Genomic DNA, 25,699 nt, shown 5'->3' with positions numbered 1-25,699 from the left:
GCTTTTTGCAACCTGATCTAGTGAAAGATGTTCCTTCTCATGGCAGAAGGTTGGGCTGGATGATCTTTAAGGTCCTTTCCAGACAAAAACACTCTGTGATTCTATGATTCTGTGATTCTAAAGATTAACTCACTGAAGGCTTCCTACAGGTCTCAGGTCTGTCTGCTGCAGAGGGAGAGGGTGCTAGCCTGGAGGCCTCAAAAATATAGAGTTCTTGGCTCATACCTGATTTAACATTGAAGATATAAAATGGATCCAACATTATCATAATTATTCACCCCAATGTGAACTTGGCTCAGTAAAAAATGCAACTCCAAAATAGTACCAAAATACAAAGGTGCTTCTTTGGAACCATGTCTTACATTATTCAGTAAACTCAAAAGCTTGACTCTGCCACTGAACCTCTGCTGCTCAGCATTGCTGACTGATGCCAGAGTAGAAGAAGCCCCTCACAAAGGCTGACTATACAGTCAGGAGCAGTTTTCTACCAGCAGCACAACCTGTCCTCCAGACAGACACCAGCTTGGACGCTTTCCCTTGGCAGGGACACATCACATCAGGAGCAGGACTGAAAAGTGATAAGATATAAGGGATTTTCTGTGCTCAGACATGCCTATTTTATACAAATTTTACAGCACTGATATGTTGTAAAACAAGGTAGGGTACACTCTTGAGAAGACAGAGAAAGAAACTTTATATAACCTGTACATTTCCCCAGTCCTAGCAAGACAAGAAACCAGTATGTCCCCAGTACCACAGACTTAATTGAAGCGTCATGAGGACATTGTGGCACCTGACAATCCATGTATTTAAATGTCTTTACAGCCACATCCTTCTATCCCTTGACAAATGGAGCAGGAGTTAGGATTACACATGTCTTATGAAAGCAGAAGATATTTTCAGATGAATGAAATAAATCCTGGCCAGTTAAACCAGATCTAAGGCTGCTATTGCTATGAAAGCCACATGAAACATCCTTATTGGAACTTAAAATCCCCAAATTAAATGCCGTTATACAGCACATACATTGGATTCTTCTGCATGAACTTTTTCAGAATAAATCAAAAACTTTATATATATATATATATATATATACATACCTATATATATATTTGATTTGAGAAGAAAGATTTTTGACAAAGCTGGCGTGACATTGCCTCTTTAATGTGGAAGAAGCAAAAGTCACTGCTAAGACTGTGTGAAACCTCAGCTTAATCCTCATTAGTCATACAAATCTGTTCTTTATTTCTAGTTATTTCTGCTCCTTAGTGAAATGATTTCACAGGTAGCCCTGTTAGAACTTCACTTCCAGACATGTGAAATCCCCAAATATTATTATTTTTTTTTCCCCTGGTGTATATGATTCTATGATGGAAGATCTTCCCTAGGTTTCTCTAGTTTAGAAAGAACAATACAAACCCTCCATCCAAAGTCACAGTAAAAACCCATCAGACACCACTATGTCCCGGTCACTAACAAAATAAATGTTACATGGGAAGCAGTGAAATTTACACCCAGTACCAGCTCCTGTGCCACCCTGCCTGCAGTGCTCCAGGCCAGGTTTCTTGTTGATCAAAAAGGTACCTCTCATTCCAATGCAGTACCTAACTTTTCTTACAGCATCTTTTTTTTCTTTTTTTTTTTCTTTCTTTTTTTTTTTTCCCCTTTTCAGACATTGTAATTGTTTTTTCTTTAAAAGTGGAAAAGTGAAAATGTTTCCAAGGGTTCCATTAATATAGTATAACAAGAAATTAGCCAAAAATGAGGAGGAAAAATATAAACAACAAAACCACCACCAACAAAAAACAACAACAACAAAAAACCCTCTCACATTAACTCCTGACACTGCGCTACTTCAAAAAAAAAAAAAAAAAAAAGTGTCTTTCTAGGGGTTTTAAGAGCTCAACTTCCCATTAACACCACTAATAAAAATGTAATTAGAAATGTAGTTGCATTTTCTCCCTCCAGCAGAGCGTTATTGCATTCCTCTCCTGCACAAGCTCAGCCTTTTGGAGGTTGTAGTTAGCAGCCAGCAAGATGTGTCCTTTTGGCGGAACTTACCACTTTATGAAAGATGTGGTCAAGATCCTGAGAAACTGTATTGATACCAGATGTAGTCTTGTCACTAAGTCTTAAACCAAGACTCTCATGAATCTTAAGTTTCCATTTTCTCTCTCTGCTGTTACATGGAAAAGAGTCTAAGTGAATTACTCTTGATGTCACTATCAGAAGCAGTTTTTATTTGAAAACAGACATCATAATGGGAAAATGTTATACAAGAAACTATGTCGAAACACATTTTTACTAAATTAGGCAAGCTGAAGTTGTATGGTTTAATTAAATGAATGCTTGCATAAATATGCTAGTATCTCTGGTCAGAATCAGTAGTCCTCAAACTCAACCCTGTGTTGCCAATTTAGTTTCCAGACAATAAAGGCACTGGGTTTTTAACATTAGTGCTGTACGTGTTGCAAAACAAAACAGAAACAATTCTTATTGGTGAAGGATTTCAATAAACGTTAATAATATCCACATGTACAATAAATATTTCTGGGCCCTCAAGCACTTATATTTCCTTTTGAACTTGTGAACAAAAATTGATTCAAGGTGACAAATTTGTAATCTATTATGATGGATGGAGCTGTGCTTAAAAAAAAAAAAAAAGATAATGGTATATCATTTATATTTTCTCTGTGAGCAGATTTGTAAAAAGATTACCTAAAGGAATGCCAGAAAGGGAATTCATCCATAATGGAAAAAAGTAAATAGAAGTCAACTGTAATATTATTTTTTGTTAAACCAAGTGTCAATTAATTGCATGTTCAAAGAAAGGCAAATGGTACAAATATTGCTTTTGGCTACCACAACAATCCTCACAGTCACTCGGACTAAAACAAATTATTAATTACATATCTAGCTTTAATTAAGTAAATGATAATCCTGGAATTAAATTTTCAAGCTTGAAAAACAAGTGTCATGATATAAAACAGAAATAGCTGTATGAATATTTTCAAACATATTTGCAAAGTACAGCATTTACCATTATAAACTTGGATGCTATAGCTTTGCAATAGATAATGGAAAACAACTCTTGCACATGTAGATTCATAACAAAACTTGATTTCTTAATGGTATTTAGAGTATTTACATATCTATTCCCCATTACCTTGTAGTTTTACTAAAGCTTCTTGCATCAAAATATAAAACATTTTATTAACACATTCTGAAGGCAGAGGAAATTGCACACAGAGCTCATGGTCAGGGTACACACAACACGATGCTGAAAGACTTTCAAGGAAAAAATTATGTTACAAAGATGCAGGATGGCAGGAAACGAGTAACTCTCAGTTCACTTCTTTTCACCCTGATGATGAGTGGGTGTCATGTTGAAATAAAGAGAAGCAGAGTTTGACCACAGGTTTGAGAGAAGGCAGGCCCTGCACTGCACTTGTTTATAAGAGAATAATAATATGCCCAGGCTAAGGTGACTAGAATGGATATCTGTCAACACAACATGCTTTTGTTTAAATAGAAGAGGAGGCTTTCTGAGAAAGATCCCATGAATTAAAGGCCAATTGCCAGGTAAATGCCACTGGCTTGTTGCACTGCCTTGCTCTATGTGAAGAGCAGACATAACCAAGAGGCTTTTCCTTCATCTGTGTTCCATAATATAATATAATATCTAAACTAAAAAGAGAAGATAACTATAGACTGTATTTTTAACTAAGTTATTAGAGGTGCCACACAGTGGTGATCTGAAGAAAATGTATGTGCTCCCTATTCTGCAAGGCTTTTATGGGCTTTATGTGAAATACAAGAGAAAGATGTAAAACCAACAATTATGTGTAGCTAATAAGAGCTAAGAAAAGCATAGGAAAAGTATGCAATAAGTAGTCAGTGATATAAACCATTACAATGAAAACTTCTTATATATCTCAAGCCAGATGCTGTTCCAAATTACATCACTGTAAATCCAGAATAGTTCCACTGAACCAAATGAATCTACTCCAGATGAGAGAAGAATTTTGTCTGCGATCTATTCACTTCAGATCAGTTCGTGTCCATATGTCCATAGTTTACTGCAGTATTTTTTTTTTTAATGCAGAAAATGTCTGAAATAATACAATGATCTCTAGCATAGTGTTTGTCTGAAAAAGCAAGTTTCTTTAACAGGTGAGTTTCTGCCTACCACATCACTATGAATTTATTGCCTGAAGTCAATAGAAAAAGTTCATGTTGAAAAAGGGGTAATATTAAACAATGTCTTGTTTCTAATTTCATACATATAGTGGCTTGAAACCAGAATCCAGAATGGGCTAATTAGAGAGCCTGCCTGCTATACATGGCTGTCAAGAGTACAGCAGAAATTGGAGAAGTTTATGGCATGTCACAGCCTTCTGCCTTGCACATGCAGTACATTCAGATCTACAAAGACAGTGTAATTGCAGCAGATCTTCTGTTCTTTAAGTGCATGTACATAGATGCCAGGGCTCCCTTCCATATTGCTTTCATGGTACTGCAGAAAATCATCATCACAGAAGACTGCAGACTTTATTTCCTGCGGAGAAAATGACAAGAAATAAGGTACAGACTACAGAAACTCAAATGTATGTTCAGCATACATGATGGTGAGTGATGTCATGTTCTGTCTATGTTCACAGAATGATTTTCTCCCTGATTTGCTCATAGGGTTGCCCAGCTAGACATTGCATTGCACAAAGTAATTTACTTTGCATTAACCCGGCAGATGAGATGTTTTATTAGGAGCAGAGAATTAACATGGGGATTTAGGATGCTTAAATTAGGAATCTTTCTCTCCTGCCATTATTAATAGTCAGGTGTCTCCAAAGGGTTAGGGGACTATGAGTAAATAGCAAAAATTGCAGGAGTATTTCTTGTCTGTACCTTGAGGGAGTTCAGACTTCTCATAGAATCATAGAGCGTCTCAAGTTGGAAGGGCTCATTGAACTCCTGGGTCCACACTCCAAAGCCAGACCAGATGCCTGACAGCATTGTCCAACCACTTAAATTCTGGCAGACTTGGTGCTGTGACCACTGCCCTGGAGAACCTGTCCCAGTGCCTGACCACCATCTGGGTGCAGAACCTTTTCCTAACACCCAGCCTGACCCTCCTCTGTCCCAGCTTCTGGCACGCATTTCTGCATGAAGGCTCCCTTCATGCAACCTGAGCAACTGAGATACTCTCAAGTCCCAAATGGAAATGCAAATGTAAGGAAATCTAGGATTAAAGATTGCTGAAGACAGTAAGGCCAGGTCTGAGGACCTGTACCCCCATGGTCTCAGAGTGTGCATTCAGGTGCACACCTGAGAAGGAAACTGATAACTACAGCCCAGGTGGGAGGTATGGTGCACTTTGGCATTTAAGGGTCAGAGAAGTAAGACTCCAGCTCCCTTCGAAGCATTTAAATAGATGTTAAAGAGAGTTACTGGGTCCATTTCCCTAGTGTTATTAAGTAGAGGTTATTCCTCTAATCTCTGAACTCCAAGATGATTGTCTAAATGGAAGTGTCTACAAGATATCCATCTTTATTATAACCCTATTATACAAGACTGAATTCATACAGCTTTGTGCACAAATACAGATATTATCTTAAGCTTGGGCTATTACTTTTCCTTTCCATTGTTTTGCAGTTTGCAAGGCTCACAGTCAGTTTATCTCCCTGCAGAGCACAGATAATTCCCTTTGATTTGAGAGGAATTACATGTAACAAATACAGGAGAATAGCACCTTTACATCTCCTTTAACAGCAATCAAATAAATGCAAAACAAAGGCTTTAGTTTTACACTGAAAATTAAGTTTGAATATTTGAGTTGTTCAATGAAGGAGACAGAACTGTGATCTTTTTCTAGTGCTTCTGCTATTAGACTGAAGTTATATGATTCTTAAAAACTCACATACAAAACAGCTTATGCATTTCTCTGTTTTGTTCTGTAAAGTTGTGCTGTTGAACGTCATCTTTTTGGCAACACATGGCAACAACAACTTACAGTGGCAGAAAATATTCTTGAATGCTCTTGTAGAAACAGAATCTATTCATGGTCTTGACTCTGGCTGGAATTCTGCTGGACTCCTGCAACATCAGCACAGAAAAAAAACACCTCTGTGTGCTGATTTTCATCATTTTCACATGCTGCACAATTCAGCTTCAAATTGGTCCTCATTCCTGGTAGAACACTGATTTTTTTTTTTTCCTACTGGGCTGCTAACCAGAGGGAAAAAAGATAAGGTAAGTAATATTACCTCCCTAAAACTCTGAAAATGTCTTTTGAGAATAAATACAAAGAATGAGCATAATGCATGAAACTTGAATCACACAGAGCTTGATGTAATTACCAGTGACAGCTGAAATGCATGTGCTCTACTATATGATGCTATTAAATAGCAAGAGAAAATTCCAAATTTTTATCATTTATAAAAATTAGAGGAGCCAGAAAGTCCTTCAGGGAGGAATGCCTAAATATTTTAAGACTATATTAGAAATCAGGAAGGTGAAGAAGAAAGCAGAGGAAGGAGCACAGCACATTTTTGCAGCACATTGAAAATTCTTTTTCTTTTAGGTGATATTTTTATCTTTCCTTTAAACAATATTTTCTAACCATAAGTAATCTAGGACAGTATTTGGCTAAATATTTCACTGGGCATACATTTCAAAGTTATCTTTCCTTATGTATTACCTGCCTGATGAAATAAACAATCATTGACCTTGTGGCTGGAGGCAAGGGTGATAAAACAACTGGATGTAGATTAAAAATATTTTTCTGAAGCACACCAAGGTCATGCATTTTAAGAAATTTATTTCAAGCTTTACAGCAAAATCTCTCGTGTTTGTTTCCAGAGTTTTGTGCAGAACACCTACTTAAAAGTAAACCTTAAACTGCATCTATTATTGGCTTAAAGTTAATAGTTTGGCTCTCCAACTAATGTGACCACAGTGCAGTAAAGTATTTGATGATGAATTATTTTTTTTAAGCTGATCTTTGGCCACTTTTATTTCTGCATTTTTAAACTCTAATAGCTGAAAGGCGTCTGTGATGCTTATGTTACATTGATTTTAAAGACAAACACGCTTATTTTATTCATTAAAGATTATGGAACCATATTTTTTCCTAAAGGAAATTTGTATAGCTGAAATCATCTGGATGACAATCTTGGCTTTAGGTATGATTGATGAGGACTATAACTGATGTGCACAGCTATGTGCATCCATCTCATGTGCTTTCAGATCTAAATCTATTTGGAGAGTATTCTGCCTGTTTGCCTATGTTTGCTCATTCTCTCACTTTTTCTTAACATATATTTGAATTGTTAAGACTTCAGCTGATAAAATGTGCTCATTAATATACAGAATATACCCTAGGCTGGTAAAATCAATCAAGCTTTTGAGGGTGAACTGGCAACAGTTTTCTGCAGTTGGTCTACTGGGACAGATATCAGGTATTCAAAAACAGGCATTACTGCAGTTTCAGATATGACAGGGTATGCTGGCTGACCTTCAGAAGAGTATAAGTCTCCTATAAAACACCATATATCCACCAACCTCAAACACGTCCTAAGTAACACAAAACATCCAACAACAGGGTAGGTGCTTATACATAGGCTGGTGAATCCAACACTTAGCATCTCTAAATCAGTTCTGACTTGAATTAAATTGTCTTCATGGTAAATGAAGGCAGGTGGTGATTTGAAAATTGTATATCATCCCATGGCGCAGTGAATTAACTAAGCCAGAGTCTACACAGAAGGTCCTTCTTTTCCATCTACTTTGGAAAGTGATTGTGATGCAGATCCTGCTCAATGAAGCAATCAAGAGGATCAGGGATTTCCTGGTGTGTCATTTACAGAAACACACTAATACAAAAATCAGCCACAATCTTTTCCTTACTAAGGATCTTCAAAATGCATTGCATTGTATTTTGGGACTTTTCAGTAAAGAGATTTTAAGTAAGAAAATGTAAACAGAATTTATCATTGGATAATAACACCAAAGGGAATAGCTGTGAACAGACTGGAAGAGAATTTATAATTTATGTATGTCACATTGTCTGCTCATATCTAGTGCATATTGTAATCATCATTATTTGAATTATTCTTTTTCTTTCTACTCGACAGGCCTATCCATTATGAAAATTGTTATTGTTTCAATGAGAATACAAGTTGTTCTGAGTTTTGGGAAGCAGATTATAGCTATTGTTGCCAGTTCTTAAAATGCCTGTTGGGCATTACTATTTTATTCAGTAAATAAAGAGTTTAAAACAATAATTGTTATTTGTTAGAATGAACATATTTGAATCCCTTCTTCTTGTCCCTTCAGCACAGGGCTTTCAGTCAGCATTTTCTATTTCTAGCTGTTCTTGCTGGAAATCTTACCAGTATTTGCAAGCTGAAAATGCTTTAACAACTGGCATATAAAGATGAGAGATGCCATAAGTTAGTGATGAAGGAATAGTTCATTTTCAACTACTATTTTTGACATCTGCCAGGAACAAATGTTGGATTTTTAAGAACCAAAACTTCCAGTATTGAAATTAGAGGCCAAATTCTTTAAAGTAGGAATGGGAGAAGCCACCTCCACTGCAGAAAAAATCATACTGGGTTGGTGGTAATTTACTTGAGTCGGTACTGCTGTTTGGTAGTAGTATCACCTCTTTGCCTAGATTGCCAGTTATGTTTGTTCTTCTCTTGATACTGATGGGAACGAAATACCCCAATATCTTTAGAGGATTTCACTACCTAGAGATTTCTACTCCAGTCTGCAAACCCCCTGGGAGGAGCTCCCTATGGTCTGATGAAGTTCCTTACACAGGAAGTGTGAACCACCAGACCTTTGAAGAGTTTTTGTTTTTCAAGACATTCTTTAAAGACATTTTTTCTTTGGTATAATTCAAAGAATCATCCCTTCCCTTTCTCCTTCCCCTTCCCCTTCCCCTTCCCCTTCCCCTTCCCCTTCCCCTTTCCCTTCCCCTTCCCCTTCCCCTTTCCCTTCCCCTTCCCCTTCCCCTTCCCATTCCTTTTCCCCTTTCCTTTCCCCTTCCCCTTCCCCTCTCTTTCATCCCATTCTTCTTTTACTTCCTCTTTCATGAATAAGCGAACCATTCAAACAGTATTAAAGGAAATTAATTGCACATGGTGTTAAACTACAGGAGGCCAGCTCAAAGAATTTCCATTTTTAATTTAAAAAAAAACAGTCCCCCAAACACTGTAGCTGGACCTCACCTCACTTGAAGTCCAGTTTCATAACCATTTGATAACATTGAGTCTGAAAAATCGTTGACATACTTGTTAAATTATGGGACTAATCCATACAGGTTTTTCAAAACACCAGGTTATCCTACAGAGCCCTGCTGTCTTTAACTGTACTACAGTAAATAGTTAAATGTATTTAAAATCAAGTTGTTCATCAGGACAGTATCAATTGTGAAACTGCCAACTACATCTCATAACACTGAAGTTTTTCATTGTATTCAGAATTTAGGAAAAGGTAATGACATAAGTAGGCAAATGGTACAAAACCACGTCTGAAAAAAAATGAATAAGTAAATGGATGCATCTGCTCTGGACCTGACACTGAGCTCAGTAAGTGACCCTCAGTGAGAGACTGTCCTCAGACAGCATGGTGAGAGAAAAAGAAGTGTGGAAATTCCTTGTGGTAGAGGAATTCCAGCATGCCTGTGGATGATCTATGCTCCACAGAGCTTCAGATGTTTCCAAGCAACATTTGTGTCCTGACATCTGGATCCGTGCAGTTCCTATCCAAAAGAAACAGCACAGGATGACCAAACTCTTAACTTCAGGATTAGAGACACAGATACCTGCAACAGGTGGTATGGCTGCTCTCATTAAGCTGGCTAGTTGAAGAAAAAAAGACTGACTCTCAGGACTCCCTAGAACAAGAGAGGGATGGACATGTTGCAGCAAGTCTGGTGAAGGACCACAAAGATGGTTAAGGCACTGGTGCATCTGCCTATGAGGAGAGACTGAGAGAGCTGGGACTCTACACTTTTGTCTCATTCTGAATATTTAACTATCTAACACAAAAAAGACTCTCAAAAGACTTTATTCATTTCCAGTTAAGCATGTTGACAAATAAAAAAAATAATGCGGAGCTTGTCATTAATCTATTTTGAGAGAAAAATGTTGTGAAAACGAATGTGTTTACCATTTTATTTAAAAGGAAGACTAATATTTTGACCTCAACACATTTACTGTAACATACTTTGAAGTCAGAAAACTGAAGCTGTTAAAAACTGGAGTTTCATAAAATCACCTTAGAAACGTATTTTCCATACAGAAAAGCTTGCTTATTTTTTTTTTTTTAAATAGGCTGGCCAAAGCAACCAAGCTCATATTTATAATGCCTGTGGTAGCATAATTCTATATGCAGTGTTTCTACTACCAAAAAGGTAACATAGGTAATTCATAAGTTGCATTTAATTTCAGCGTACAAAATTGCTCTTTAAGCAGGAATTGGGATAGAATAAGCCAAGAAAATATCAAGGGCAATACATTCCTCTGTTGTTACTGGTATCAGCTGTTGGCAGTGTGAAATCCTCAGGGGGATATGTACCCTCAAGGTCTGATTCTGTATTATTACATACAACATACAGGTACATTACTTACACTGTCTTTCTCCAACACACACCATGTGGTATTCGAATACCAATTAGCATTCTACATTAAGCAAAGAGCATCCTGGGGCTGCCTGTATTTAATTATTTTAGTGTGTTATTCTGTCTGATTATACTTCTATCCGTTCAATTTACCTTGTGACATATTCTGTATGAAACAGTTAGTGAAGATGATCTTCAAGTTAAACACTCTCCCTGTGGGTAACACAGCAATGTGAGTGACAGAGGCAGATATCATAATCTCTACATGGCCCTACTTTTTCAGCAGGCATGCTCCTGAATAACCACGCTGTCCTTGTGTAATTTTGTATTTCTATGCCCATGTCTCCTCACTGGGTATATGTTCATTTATAATTTTCCACTTTCATTTTTCCTGCATTTAAAGCTCAATTACATATGGTAATAGAACCTTATACTGGTGCAGCTTCTCCATTACCTCTCTCAGGACAGGTATTTTATGATCAGTTTAGTACCTCTGAAGCTTCTTCACAGCCTTTAGCAGGATCAGGCTCATCATAGACTCACCATGGCACAGTGTCCTCTATTTTTGCCCCTGTGCTGGCATTGTAGCACCTGTGACACACCATCAAAACATCAGAACTACTGTTGTACATGGCATATAGAGAAAATAACAAGGAGAAACTAAATAAATCACAGAATCATAGAATCATTAAGGTTGGAAAAGACCTCCAAGATCATTACCCCATTGCCAATGTCACCTACTAAACCATGTCCCTAAGCACCACGTCCAACCTTTCCTTGAACACCCCAAGGGACTCCACCACTTCTTTGGACAACCCATTCCAATGCCTGACTGCTCTTTCTGAGAAGAAATGTCACCTAATTTCCAACCTAAACCTCCCCTGGCATGACTTGAGGCCATTCCATCTATCACTAGTTATCTGTAAGAAGAGTCCAACCCCTAGCTCCCCACATAACAATACTGCAGAGAGGATGAATTAGTCTCTTCCTGCTTAGAAGAAAGAAATGTAATCTTTAATTAGAGATGATCTCCACATTAGCCTAATAAATATCTTTCCCTAAAGGAGTTTGGTATGTAGATTGGAAAAATTACTAACAGCTGACAGGGAAAACTGCCAGTGCTCAGTAGCACCTCTGAAAGACAGTCCTTAAGGACATATTTCTGTTGACATTGGACTTGCTCAGCCTGTGCTGAAAGCAAGCTGGATGCCATACAGCTGCAGCTCACATGCCAGAGCCATTGACCCATACAGTGGCACGAGGCTGAAGGGGACCATGGACACCAGGTCCATGCCAACCTCTGAGCAATATAAAGTCACCTCCAGGGCACAAGGGATGCTCCTCTGTTGGACTCTCTCCAGTTCATCTAGATATACTTTATAACTCAGACAAAACTTGCCTTGGTTCCTTTTTGCCACCTTCCCAACATCAGCTATCTCCTCCCTCCTCAGCATGCTGTCTATGGAGCTAGGTGTCCCAGAGTCCCACATTTGCTAAGCTTGGCAACGAGGAGAACCAGTAACTACATGGAAAATGTAGCACAGGAAATGGAGGGCAAGAGCACAGGAAGTGGAGCACACAAAAATGGAGCACAGGAAGTTCCACGCCAACATCTGAAAGAACTTCTTCACAGTGAGGGTGATGGAGGACTGGAACAGGCTGCCCATGGAGGTTGTGGAGTTTCCTTCTCTGGAGATATTCAACGCCCGTCTGGATGCCTACCTGGGCAACCTCCTCTAGGGAACCTGCTTTGGCAAGGGGGGTTGGACCCGGTGATCTCTGGAGGTCCCTTCCAACCCCTACAATTCTGTGATTCTGTGATTCATACTATATTCCTTGGGAAATGTAACCAGAAGCTTCTCTGTGTATCTCATATTTCTGAAGGCATTCCTTGTGTCTTCAGAAATCTGCAGAATGATTTTAACAATGAATACTTGTGAGGAAGAACCCTTTGATTTTTCTTTTTCTTTAATAAAATGTTACCAAATGTCACTTCCAGAATATAAATATTTTTATGTCATAACTCTTATGTGTATTTGTAGAGGAAAAACCTCTCATTTAAAAAAAGGCAGGCAACAACAACAACAAAAATAAATCAATTACTCAAATGCCATAGCAAAAAATGCTAAAGTGGCATAAACTTGTGCTCTAAACCTGATCTTTCTGTTAAAGGACAGAAGATTTCCTTATACCATTAGTTGGAGAAAAAAGAAACCCTGAAAGTGTTCCATCCACAAACTAATTTTGTGAGGGTGACTTTTGGTTTCAATTTTTTATAAAAGCAAAAGTCTTATTATTCTAAAATTAGCAATATTATCAAAACTCCCCCTTTGTTTCATGTTTTCCCCACATTAATTTGTCTCCTTTTTATTTTTACTATTGTTTCACAAAAGTGTATTTTTAGTGATGATTGAAAAAAAAATATTACAAGCTCATTGGTTGAAGGTTTAGTTTAAAAACCGTACAATAGAAAATGAAAAAAAAATAAAAATAAAAATCCACAAAACAATCTAGTTTACTCTCTCTCTCTCTCTCTTTTTTTTTTTTTTTTTTTAACATAAACACTTCCAGTTCTTTCAAAATAGCTTCTTTACCTTGGCTTCTTCCAATATTAATGACAATCACCTCTTTATCAACTCTGAATTTGACCCATATTAAACCATTCCTGTACACTTACTTCCTTGTATTTACTTCCATTTTTGCACTCTGGTAGAAAAATAGGGATACAGAAATAAAAATATATATGGGAAATGCAGTATAGTTGCGTATTGTGTAAAAGAAAAAGAAATAATTTGTGAAGCCAGAAATAGAGCAAAAATCATGTTTGGCTTGAGCTAGCAAAATGCTTGAAGGGTCTGAAAATTGAGTCTAGGTAGAAATGAAATAAAAATTTGAAAAAAGAAATAATAATAAAAAAATAGTGCAATGTTATGAAATCTTGTCAGGGTTTGAACTAATGGATTTTTGTAATAATTTTAGCTAGAAAATTTATGTATGGCTTTTGCTTGATCAACCCTCCATTTTGCCTGTTCTTAAGACCTCTCCATTAATATGTAGGACATCCTAAACTTTAAACACTAGTGTGAAAGAATGTGCCAGAAAACAACTGCTTGCTAGGAAAGGGGTTTTTCCTCCCCCACGGGCAGAGTATGACCATATGGTTATAACACAAGCCCAAGATCCAGTTGACCAACTTCTTGATACAACTCTGATCAGACACATAAAAACTGCACCAAGACAGAGCAACTCATAGCAGATATTTATCCTCCTGGGAATAATTTGGGGAATAGGTGATTCTGGCAGTGTTTCTCTCTAAAAATAGAATTCTATTCTATATATTCTATTCTATATATATATATTATATTCTATTCTATAATAGAATTCTAACCTCTGTTGTGGACATGGATGCCACCCACTAGATCAAATTGCCCAGGTTCTCATCCAACCTAACGTTGAACACCTCCAGGGATAGGGACTTCTCTGGGCAACCAGTTCCAGTGTCTCACCACCCTCTGAGTGAAGAATTTCCTCCTAACACCTAATCGAAATTTATCCTCTTTTAGTTTAAAACCATTCCTCCTTGTCCTGTCGTTATCTGACTGAGCAAAAAGTTGCTCTCCATCTTTTTTATAAGCCCCCCTTTAAGTAGTGGAAAGATGCAATAATATCACCTTGGAGCCTTCTCTTCCTTAGGCTGAACAGCCCCAGCTCTCTCGGCCTTTCGTCACAGGAGAGGTGCTCCAGCTCTGATCAACTTTGTGGCCCTACAATTTCTGTACAAAATGTACAGTTCTTACAGTTTTTGTCCTTAGTTTCTCATTAGCAGTTTTCTTCTTTCCATTCTGGTCTTTTCTCCACAGCTTGTCTACATTTGTTCCTACTTTTGAAACATTTTCTGCATGTTCACCCCAGAAATGCAAGCTCAATATTATTTTAATTGAACATAAAAAACAAAAACAAAAACAACAACAACAACAACAAACAAACAAACAAAAACATAATTTCTGCAGACTTGAAATCAGGATCTTGCTTCCTCACCTACATGAAAAATACTAGAACTGAGTGCTATAAAATGAAAAAAAAAAAAAATCGGTGAAAAGCTCTAAGCTTCAAGCAAGACACAATATCCTTTTCCACCTTTTGACTCTAAGGTTTCTATCACCCTCAATGATTTCCCCAGCTTTCCAGGGCATTTATATTTTACAGATTTTCCCACAGAGTTATTTACTGCATAATGTCTTCACTGAGGACACTTAACTTTAAGTCATAAATGGAGACTTGTTGTTTTTATTATTCTGTAAAAGCCTTTTGTCCACTTTGTTTAGCATCATGAGCCCTTGCCTACAGTAAATTCCACTAGCACTACAACTTGAGTATCACAGCCAACAACTCATATTATACGTGAGCCTTGAATAAGGCTGTGGACTAAGCCATGCAAAGAATCAGTGAGTGGTGTTCTTCCCTCAGTTGCTTGCCAGCATTATTTAAAATCGGTGCCAGAGCATTTTTCACTTAAACCCTATAAATATAGCCCTTTGAACATGTTCTGTTGTTGATTTGAAATTTAAACATTTCATTTAGCTTCCCATTAAAACAAAATCTTGCAGGCTCCTCTGAAATGGAACATGCTCTGAGACAGCTTTCCATTGTGAGGGAGAGCAACAGCTAAAAGAGATTTTTTTTCCCCCTAAACTGAGATTTGGAAATTATTTTAAATGGCATTGTTTACTGTAGTGAATAAGTAAGAGCACTAAAAGGATGGTTCTGCATTCAATATACTCTGGCAACTTCTACTTGAAGGGCTTTTCATTTTTTGAGTCACTGAAATGAAGGACAGGATTGCTACTGATTGAAAAATGAGTGGTACCATGCACTACGAGCTCATGGAAAGCTTTACACTGGCAGTGCTGGGAAATGAGACACGTGTCCACTGGATCATCGTGGAAATACATCTGGAGAAGGGCAGTGAGTGGGGAAGACCCCTCTCTTCTTCTCTCAGAGCTCTGAAGTCTGCTGGGAATGTTCTCAAAGGGGATCAAAGTTTGCTCATCTCTGAATAGTGCAGGAGTTGGGAGTGGGGAAATTTGGATCAAAGCCTCGAGACAGAAGAAAGACCTCTGCCAGGTTTGCCTTCCTCCTGCGGTGTGCTTTTGTTGCCTGTTCCAGAGCACTCTAATTCTTCTCCATAAAATATAAACAATCCACTTTGAAAGCATTGGGTTGGTTTCTTACTGAAACAATTCCAGATCCTGCAACTTTTCCCCCCACCCCCCACCCTTTCAATACAGAGCAATCACAATTTGAAAACTTCCAGCCTTAAAGAGTAGACAAGAATATCTTAGATATAGTAGTCTCTTTTTCAAAGGGTGTTCACTTATGGCTGCTATTATTTGCCTAATTTCCCTATTCCCAGAACAATTTATATATCCATCTAGTGTGCCAAGATGCAGTGAATGAGCAACTGCTTATGCTTTAATGAGTACAAATGAAATTAAAAACCTACATGCTGCATCTTGTTTCAAATTATAACGAGAGCACAGACCGTGTCTTTCTGTGTTCTGAGTCTTCTGCCAACTTGAACCCAGCGTGTAGTGAATTTGAAGTTGAAGTGATAGGAACTCAAGGAAGAAATTGTAAAGGAAAAATACTGGTTGAAACAAAAGTATAGGAAAATGTACAAGTCAGTGAATATGATTCTGTTTTCCTTAGGAGTTCATTAGCAAGTAGTGGTAAGAGATGTCAAGTATCTCTGCATTTTATGTGGAACAAAATTTAGGATCAAGGATATTTATGCCATATCTAAGGTCTGATTTTAAGAGACACACTATTTCCAGGATGGTATTTGTTAAGATGAATTCAACTAAATTTAAGACATCTAAAAAGCCTTTATGTCAGCTAATTTCTCACACAAAATGTTTCTTACATCTCTCCTTCAGAAACAGTTATTGGAAAGACAAACAGTCTTTACAGTATTTTACAAATTATATAATTGCATGTCAAATATGTTATACAGCCTTGTGGCGCAGCTTAACCCTGCAGAATACTAGAAAGCCTTTTGACAACTCCCACAGAAATGGTTCAGAAGAATGGCCAACTTGGTTAGAAATTCATCTGTGGGTTCAGGAACTGCTACACCTAACAGCTCCTGTATATAACTATAAAAAGAAATATAACTATTTCCCACTTGTAACTAGATACAATGAGTTTAGGAGCTCTTGGCAATACCCATGTCTTGCAATTGAACTGTTGGCATGGACAAACATGCTCAGGGTCCCAAACAGCTGAGCTCAACCTCCAGGGTTAGATCCAATGCTAAAAGCTCCTTCTCTCTGTTTAATTTAGAGGTCAAAGTATTTTCATCTCTTTGGAAGTAGGAGAGGGAGGAGGGAGAAGAGGAGATGGTAACTGGTGGTAGGCAGCTCTTGTGTTTCACAGTCTTTTTTCCTAATCCAGACTGGGTTGGTGGTTTCAGGAATATGAAGGTCTTGAGAATTACTGCTTTGCATATATATTTTTTAATAAGTTGCTCAAGTAGACTAATTGCATATTGATGTTTACAAATATTTTTGTGCACCTGGTGTATAAGACCAAACATATTTAATCCCAAATATTTTGGAACATGCTGGCTGTCATTAGCAGTGACATTTCTATTCATGCAAAATAATATGTTATTATCCAGTCAAATGTAACCTGCTCATCCTAGTGTACAATTTTCTTCTGACAAAGAGCTAAAAATTAAATGATAGTTCCCCTGTGTTGCAGAGTTTGAAAACACACTGTGTTGTCAAACAGCCAGCCATCCTGGACCTGGCAAATCCAACAGCTCAGATGACCCTACCACATGACGCACATCCAATGAAGGAAGTCCTCATTTGAAAACAAGTCATGGGCTGAGAAAGACCCCCATTGCAGGGTCGCTGGCGTGATTCCCTCGCGGGGTCACATGGTGGGGGCGGTGGGCACACCTTTCCCTGTTCCCCACACGGCAGCTGTCATGGGAATGATCAGCTGCCTATTACACGCATGCATGCACTTCCCTGCCTTGCAGCACACAGCCGTGATGTGCTCTGCTCACAAGGAAAAATTTATATCCCCAGTTTGGCACAGAAGGGCAGCATCCCCTTGCTAGGCAGCCCCTGCAGCCGCCAGGCAATTAATTGAGTAATTTTCCCTGCTTTGTTGAGTGCAGTGGGGAGAGAAGGACAAAATCTGCACCATCGGTAGCAAATTTATTGTGGGATGAATTAAGAAGCTCAACCAGCCCTGAAGGATTACTGTGTGCACATAAGTGTCAACAGACTGGGGTCCACCAGGCTCCCTAGTCATCCCAAACGGCGGAGAAAAGCATTTTGCTCCTGATCTGCTTCCTCAGAGTAGCAAAAAGCCTCCCACTCCTCTTCATGTCCTTTTTTTTTTTTTTCTTTAACCTCCTATTTACAGTAATTCATGCCATATAAAGAGGAGGGGGCCTTTTAGGGGTACTGTGTTTTTTTGCAGTAACCTTGTGAGACAGAGCTGTTAAGGGGATGCAGCACACGCAGAGGCCCCCGATAATGAATTGCAACTGAGAAAAATGGTTTGAGTGGGAACTCACTTGGAAAGCAGCAAATGGGGGATATTCTTTTCCTTCGTGAACTGAGATGTCCTGGGGGCCTACAAAACTTTGAAAAATAATCCTTTTTCATAAAGCAATGCTGCCTAACTCAAATTGAAAACAGATACAGGTGTACAGTAACACAGACCTGCCCTCCAAAGGACATGGCCTGAACACAGAAAATGGAGATCAAAGAAATCAGCTGGGCACGAGGCAGACATCTCCAGTGGCAGGCACGTGCACTGCCAGCAATCTCCTGTCATGAAGTGTACTGGATGGTGACCATGCATCACGGGTTAAGGCCCATAAACTATCTTTAGTGTAGGAAATTGAGCAGAACATGTTTAAACTGCACAACCAGATGATATTTATGCTACTACAAGCTCTGTTTGCACAGTCTAACCACTTTTTTTTTTTTTTTTTTTTTTTTTTTTTTTTTTTCAAGGGGTGGAACAGAGTCCTTTTGCTGCCTTTGTAAGTATTGGAAAAATATGTCCAGGTATCTAGCTAGCACCTACTGGCTGGTAAGACCTTGACCTTTCAAGGGATGGATAATCATTTGGTTCACCACTGATTTTAAATTGCAACACTAGCAGACTTCTCTTCCTGTACATAGTTTAAAAATTGAAGGAGCATGTTTGCATATTTCTGTTAACTACAGGGGAACTGTAATCAATCTCCTTATCTGAAAGCTGTCTTTTGGTTCTTTCTGTAGCTTCAGAAAACTGTGAGGCAAAGACAAGGTAAAACGTCTACCAGTTATATGCTTAGCCCTCACAGTTCATTTCCACAGCAGTGCATGTAACACTGATACAACCCACTTTTTCAGGGGAAATGAGAGTTACAGGCATGTGTTACATGACTGTTGTTGAAGTTGTGAACTAATTACAGCTGTAAATCCTAAGAGTAAAAAAAAAAAAAAAAAAAAAATCACCTTCTTTTTGGGGGATTAAATGCATGAAATAGTGAATGTCTGATTATTTGTGCACACACACTTCTTAATGATTGCAGTCCCAGCTCTGCAATTACAGTGATCTTCAGCATCTCATAGTTAGCAAAACAGCATACTCCTCCATTGAAAGGGCTCAAATCTGATGAGAAAGGAAAATCTGTGATCTTGGTTTCCCTTGATTTTTTTTGCTGTTAGACCAGAGCCGGAAGAATGAGCAGAGCCGCAACTCCGAGCCTAGGGTAACATGTGGTTTCTGTCTACCAAGATAAGTGACAGACCAGTCATGGCCTGTTCTTATCACCTTTGAAATTTGAAGGGTTTGACTTTGGTTCAAATGTATCTCTGTGTTTTGTGGGAGGTTTTATTTTTTTATTTTCTTCCTGGTTGCTCAAAAGGAGTTGGCAAATCCTGCTGATACAGTAAAGCAATATGAGACCATATACTTCAGAGTCTGAACCCAGAGCCCTGGGCTTGAAGTTATCTTTTGTGGAATATGCTCAGCTGATATGCATGGTTGATTTTGATTAGTGCTGTTGATTTTTTTTATTTTAATTTTTATTTTATTTTATTTTATTTTATTTTATTTTATTTTATTTTATTTATTTTATTTTATTTTATTTTATTTTATTTTATTTTATTTTATTTTATTTTAATTTTCCTCAGGAGCCAGGTAGAGCTTTTGCTTAGGGAGCACCACAAAGCTCTGGGCAGACAGAGCTTTTCTCTTGCCCCAACATCCTGTGGACCAGTCCTAGAACAGGGCACAACACTCTCGAAGGGAGCAATGGCTACTGTTAGAAATGAGCAGCCCGCTCTTGGTGATTACTAAGTTCAGACCAGTTTGGTCTGCAAAATCTGGCAGCTAACTGCATGCAGTCTGGCAGGCCAGTCTGTTGCAACCTCCTCCTGCCTGGCTGGGAACAGTGAATGCAGAAAACAGACAGAAAAGACTTTCCTTGAGATAAAGTCCTTTTGCTTGCTTTCTGGTTCTCCCGGCACTCTTCCACTCCAACTCAAGAAAAGCAAACCAAGCAAACCCCCAGATGTTCATGAGGAATTCCAGGGAGGTAGAATGCTTCAGCATCCACAAGCTGTGTCTCTCTATATGGCGATCTTCTGGCAGATAAATATGAGACAGACTGTAGCTGTTTCTTTCTTGGTTGCTGACTTTGGCCCTGTCTCACACTGAGGCACAGGCAGAACATTTCTATTCCTACCCCTGATCTTGAAGAAATTGTAGATTCCTATGAAAAAATAATCATTTCCATGGGAAAAAAAAAAAAAAAAAAAAAGCAAAACAAAAACACCATACGCAGACCAATTGCCTGATCTTATCAAGGCACAGAAAAACTTCAGATATGAACAACTTAAAGTCACTCCTGATTCAGCAAACAAACTGGAAAGTATTGATACAAACATGAACAATTACTCTTTGAAGACTGATCAGCAGGGAAAAAAAGTGTCTTACCTTTTTTTTTTTTTTTTTTAACTGATTGTACTAAAGTGTGAACAGATATACGTCAGTTATTTTCTATTTTAAAAGATCCTTCCTGTAACATTGATCCAGGAGGTCTTGACTACATTTCTGCAAACTTCTATGCTCTAAACTGTGTCTAAATGAAATATCTTTAGCAGCCCCAAACTTGGGTTTGGAGCAATTTTATAAGATGGTCTTAAGCTGCACAATTTAATTTGGGGCTTGCAGAATTTGAGCCTGGATCTAAAATCAGATTTTGAAGGTGATCTGCCTCTCCTTTCCCTCCTTTCTAAAAAGTTGAAGAAAAGGGAAGTTCTAGCTTATGATATGATTTGGGAAAATTTGACACCAGGCAACCTTTGCCAGATACTGTTAAAGAGCAAATGGGGCAGTAAGGTGGAAATGGTTTGTTACACAAAAACTGTGACTGTGCTAAGCTTCATAGGTTGGAAGACACATTTTGAAAGTCTGGGCAAAAATGTGACAAGAAGCCAGTTTAAATACGAGCACATAGGTGTGATATGTTCTGAGGGCCAGGTGTGACTTGGGAGCCTGGCAGCTTCATGCATGTTGTAACTTTGACATTGCAGATGAAGAGAGACAGGCTAACAATGATTACTGATAATAAAGTCACGAAAAGATATGGCCCACAGTGTTATTACTCCCATGAAACATGGTGAACAAATGCACTATGAAGGGTTACTTGTGTAAAAGGCAAGTGCATTATTTGTGGCATACCCACGAGCAGTTTACAAATGCACTTATTTTGTCTTGGTACATCTCTACTTGTGAGCACTTACCTGGTAATAACCAGATTTGAATAATGCTCCATGCTCCCAGATTTTCTGCATGAGGAAGAGGACAAACAATAACCATCATTCTCCTACTCTGCTGGCATTCCTTGCTGCTGTTATAATTTACTGTTAAAGAGGCTCTGAGCACAAACAAGCTTAAGGATCACGAAGAAAAATATTCTTACATGAAAGCATATGTGGCAAGAGTACATTTTTAAAAAACAGTTTCGTAGCTTATAACTAAGCCAAGTGGTACTGACACTGGTAGGGCTCCACAGGCAGAAAGCTAGCACAAATTCAACCATATGAATATTCTGTTTCTATTCCAGTCATAGAAAAATGATGTATTATCCATCTATGTTACTTTATGGAAAAAATACCCCTGGTGTGATCTGGGCATGAGGAGCTGAAGGTATATCTGAGAGGAACATCTGTTTCTCATGGCAATATTTCCCATGAAAAGCATTATCAAAAAAAAAATTTATGGTGTATATGTCTGTGTGCATTTTCACTTTCCCTTCTGTCAGTTCTCATCTGCACTCAGAAATATTCCTACAGCAAGGGAGGGCTTTGTCTTGCATAGCCATTGGTTTGGAAAAGTTAGGTGTCAAATCTCAGATAGTTATTTAGGCTCTCTCCATAGTCATTGGACTATAAGTAAGTGCTAAGAAGATGCTGGAGGAATTGTCCTCTGCAGGTGATTTCATTCAGTGCAGAGGGAGCTTAGATAGCTGGTCAGAGGAGGGATGTATGTAGTCAGCCGAAGGCAGGAGAACCCAGAGTCTGCTTAGACATGGTCAGCTGGGGCTCTGGTTATATGTACAAGTAACCAAGTGCATACAGATGACTAGCAGAGCTTTTTGCTGCAAATCTTCACTGTGCAAAGAGCATAGCTTCAAAAAAGATCTAGAAATTACTATGAATGTATTAACATTTTTGAAAATAATATAACTCATTTTTTATGTCTGCAGAGTAAAATAAATAAATAAATAAATAAATAAATAAATAAAATACCACACCTCAAACTTAAAAATGTAGTCTAATGAAAATATATTTGAAGTTGGACACATAAACAATATTACTTATATTTATAAAAACTTTTTTGATTTTAATACAATACAAAAACTAATACATTAATACAGTCCAAAAACTGAATGTGTCAGTTAGGTTAGGTTAATAACATACAGCTCAACCATTACACATAGTTGCCAGCACTTTTTGCATATATATTAAACACTTATAAATCAATATAGCATTGATATATGTATTTGACTAAATATATATTATCCATGTGCAAACAGTTGATTGGAGAAAGAGTATGACCAGCATGAGAAAATGAATTCCAGAAGATTACTACGCGGTCCATTTCTAAAAGGACTGCATTAAGGAAAAACATACGCTTATCAAATATTGAGACAACTTGGGCTCCATTTTCCATCTCTGGAGTAGGATTGCTGTAGTCTGAGGAATTTTTTTTTTTGCTTTTGTTTTTTAATCTTTCCAACCCTGAAAATCACTGTATGGAGGAAGAGACACAGATCTACTATGGAAAGAAATTAATCTTCATTACTTTACATGGGTAAACAACTTCCTTTGCTTCCTGCCTTTCCTCTTCCTCCTTTGTCCTGGCCTGACAGCTCAGTGCAAATGCACTAGGCACGGCACAATGTGACTACACACAGATCAGAGATCAGGATTATGTGTGTGCAGCACTCGGACACTTGGGCTGGGTCACCCAGGCACTCCTATCAGGTCTGCTATCAGTGATATGGGTTGAAGTGATGTTATTAATTACAGTGTACAAAGAATCAGGGTCCAGAATTTTGTGCAGAAGGTAGGCTTTAATTTTTGGCCCTAGTGTGAGCTCTGAGAATAAAAAAAGCACACCAGTGTTCTGACGATGTATGTACATGCTGAGCTGTTGAGGTTTTTTCTTTTTTTCTTTTTTTTTTTTTTCAGGCTTCTTTTTCATGCTTCAGAAATTCCTGTTCTTTAGAATTGCATTCCATTTTACATGATCTTAAATTCCATCTCCTAGTTTTTATAATGCAAACACTGTTTGGTGACTGTAAGTTTCACATTGCTAAGTATATTTCATTTGACACGTCTTATTATTGTCAGTTTCTTACATGCCTTATATGTTGCTCTCTCCCTCCTGGTGTTCCTCTCTGGATGCTTAATGCTCCTTCCTGGAGCTTCCTTAATTGATGCGTTTGGTTATGTGTTACATTACAATAACAACAACAACAAAGCTCTGACTTATCAAGTTCCAGCACTTCTACTGTCACTTGTTGTTGGGTATTGTCCACTGCTTTCTTTCCTCAAGGATAAATGGAGTGAAATTACTAATATGATTTCCTTAAACAGCTATTCTGCATAAACTTTCTGAGGGGTCAACACTAGCTTCAAAGGATTTCTTAATAAGCACAGAAAAACTGTCTGAGTTCAGTTCCTGTCATGTTGGAAAAAGATGTGATCAGCATTGGATTCATGAAGTAATACTTGCTTTTTGATTAAAGACGTGTTCAGATTGGAAACAACTTCTTTTCAGTCCATCAATGGTGGGCAAGAAACACCATTGTGACTGTGAGCTATGTGGAAGAGGCACCGTCAGCTCTGAATTTAGGCAATGCATAGGAAAAAGTATTTGACTGGTGAGTGGATTCTTCTGATCGTCATAATCAGCATTATTCATAATAACCTTTAATCCTTTGTAAAAAAGGGCAGCTGTTTCCTCAAGCATCTGGAGGATGACTCCCTAGACAGATTGCAACACAGAGGCAGCAGCTGGAAAACCAAAGCTGAGCCACTGTGAGCCCAAGACCGGGAGAAGTAGTGGAAGTTTGTCCAAAGAAGAGAAAACTCTACTGATCCAAACCTTTCTGTTTCACCCAGTGGCTTGCAGAAAATAAATAAATAAAATTAAAAATAAAATAAAATAAAATAAAATAAAATAAAATAAAATAAAATAAAATAAAATAAAATAAAATAAAATAAAATAAAATAAAATAAATAAAATAAAATAAAATAAACAACAAAACTTGTTAACAGAGAGCTTGTACTCTTTACTTCTAAGCTAACTGCTTAGAATTCATACATCAATATTCAAGCATTCTGGTCAAAAATCCCTTGTGGGTCAGTTTTCTTAGTTAATTTTTAGGAACTTACAGATTTCCATCTCTGTGGTTAGACAGGACCCAAGTACCTTATCCTGTTTGTTTTTCAAAGATCTTTCTCAATGTCTTGGTAGATCAACATGTTTTAATCAGCTTTTGGTAATGGCCTGTCAATACCAGATTTTTTAAAATATTTTAATATAATGTAGAAATACACCACACTGTACATATGTATGATATTGGCAGATCTTCATTTAAATATGCTCATCTGCTGGGACTGTGCTCCTTGGTACAACAAGCATATGGGTCAGCTGGCAAATTACTATGAGCTTGTGGTGAAAAAATTAACTCCATTTGCACACTTAATTCAAGGGTAAGAACATGGAAGCTGTGCTCCTATGTCAAAAGTGCCATTTTTTCTGAGATGCAGAAAAAATCATGCTGGAATCTATTCTTACAAACTCACACAGATTGTTTGAAAACATTAGCAAAATGTGTTTAAAAACATACACCTAAACTCTGCCCACATGAAATCCTTCTCTAGAGAAATATAATACATTTTTGCATGTTTAGATTACATTTTTAATCTCATTTCTGGGTTTCTTTAGCATTAACATCAAACACATGTCACTTATGCAGTCCATTTGTATTTTAATTTAGTGTCTGCATATCGAATGTATAATGTACAGCTGGATTCAGCACAATATTTTCTATGAAATGCAAAAGGAGCTATTATCCAATAAGAAGTACATCTGGCTTTGGTGTAGCAGAGCTTTCCCAAAGGCAGAGAAATCAGTGTGGTAATTAAACCTGAGACCCAGAGGAAGGACAGGATTCCTGCTGGAGTATTAGAAATTGCACGAGGAGCTGGATCCTGGTGAGACATTTTTATGGCTACAACCTATTGCACATTACTAAAATACTTAAGAAAAGGCACGGCTAATTATTTGCAACTGACACTTCATGACTCTGTCTAGGTATTAAACAATCTTTTACAAACTGGCTTAGGGATCTGTCATATTTTTGCTTGTAGTCAACCGAGTCCTGAGCAGATGACTGTGTTAAGCTGTCTGCCCTAGTGCCTCCATACAAAAGGGCTTTTAAGTTAAAGTAAAAATTCATTTTAACGGTGAGGT

General features: G+C 37.9%; 1 long non-coding RNA gene across 1 annotated transcript; it reads right to left on the bottom strand.

The window, feature by feature from the left end:
• Positions 1–2,219: 2,219 nt before the first annotated feature.
• LOC140002348 (uncharacterized) lies at positions 2,220–12,237 on the bottom strand. The gene is made up of 4 exons (XR_011808727.1): positions 12,030–12,237; positions 11,174–11,221; positions 6,011–6,093; positions 2,220–4,558 (listed from the first exon to the last, which is right to left on the bottom strand). It is a non-coding gene; the product is annotated as an uncharacterized lncRNA (long non-coding RNA).
• Between the last annotated feature and the right edge of the window lie 13,462 nt (positions 12,238–25,699).

The sequence above is a fragment of the Anas platyrhynchos genome, chromosome 4 (genome assembly GCF_047663525.1).
Source record: "Anas platyrhynchos isolate ZD024472 breed Pekin duck chromosome 4, IASCAAS_PekinDuck_T2T, whole genome shotgun sequence".
Taxonomy (NCBI): domain Eukaryota; kingdom Metazoa; phylum Chordata; class Aves; order Anseriformes; family Anatidae; genus Anas; species Anas platyrhynchos.
Note: the sequence above shows the minus strand (reverse complement) of the source record. Positions and strands in the feature narration are given on the sequence as shown.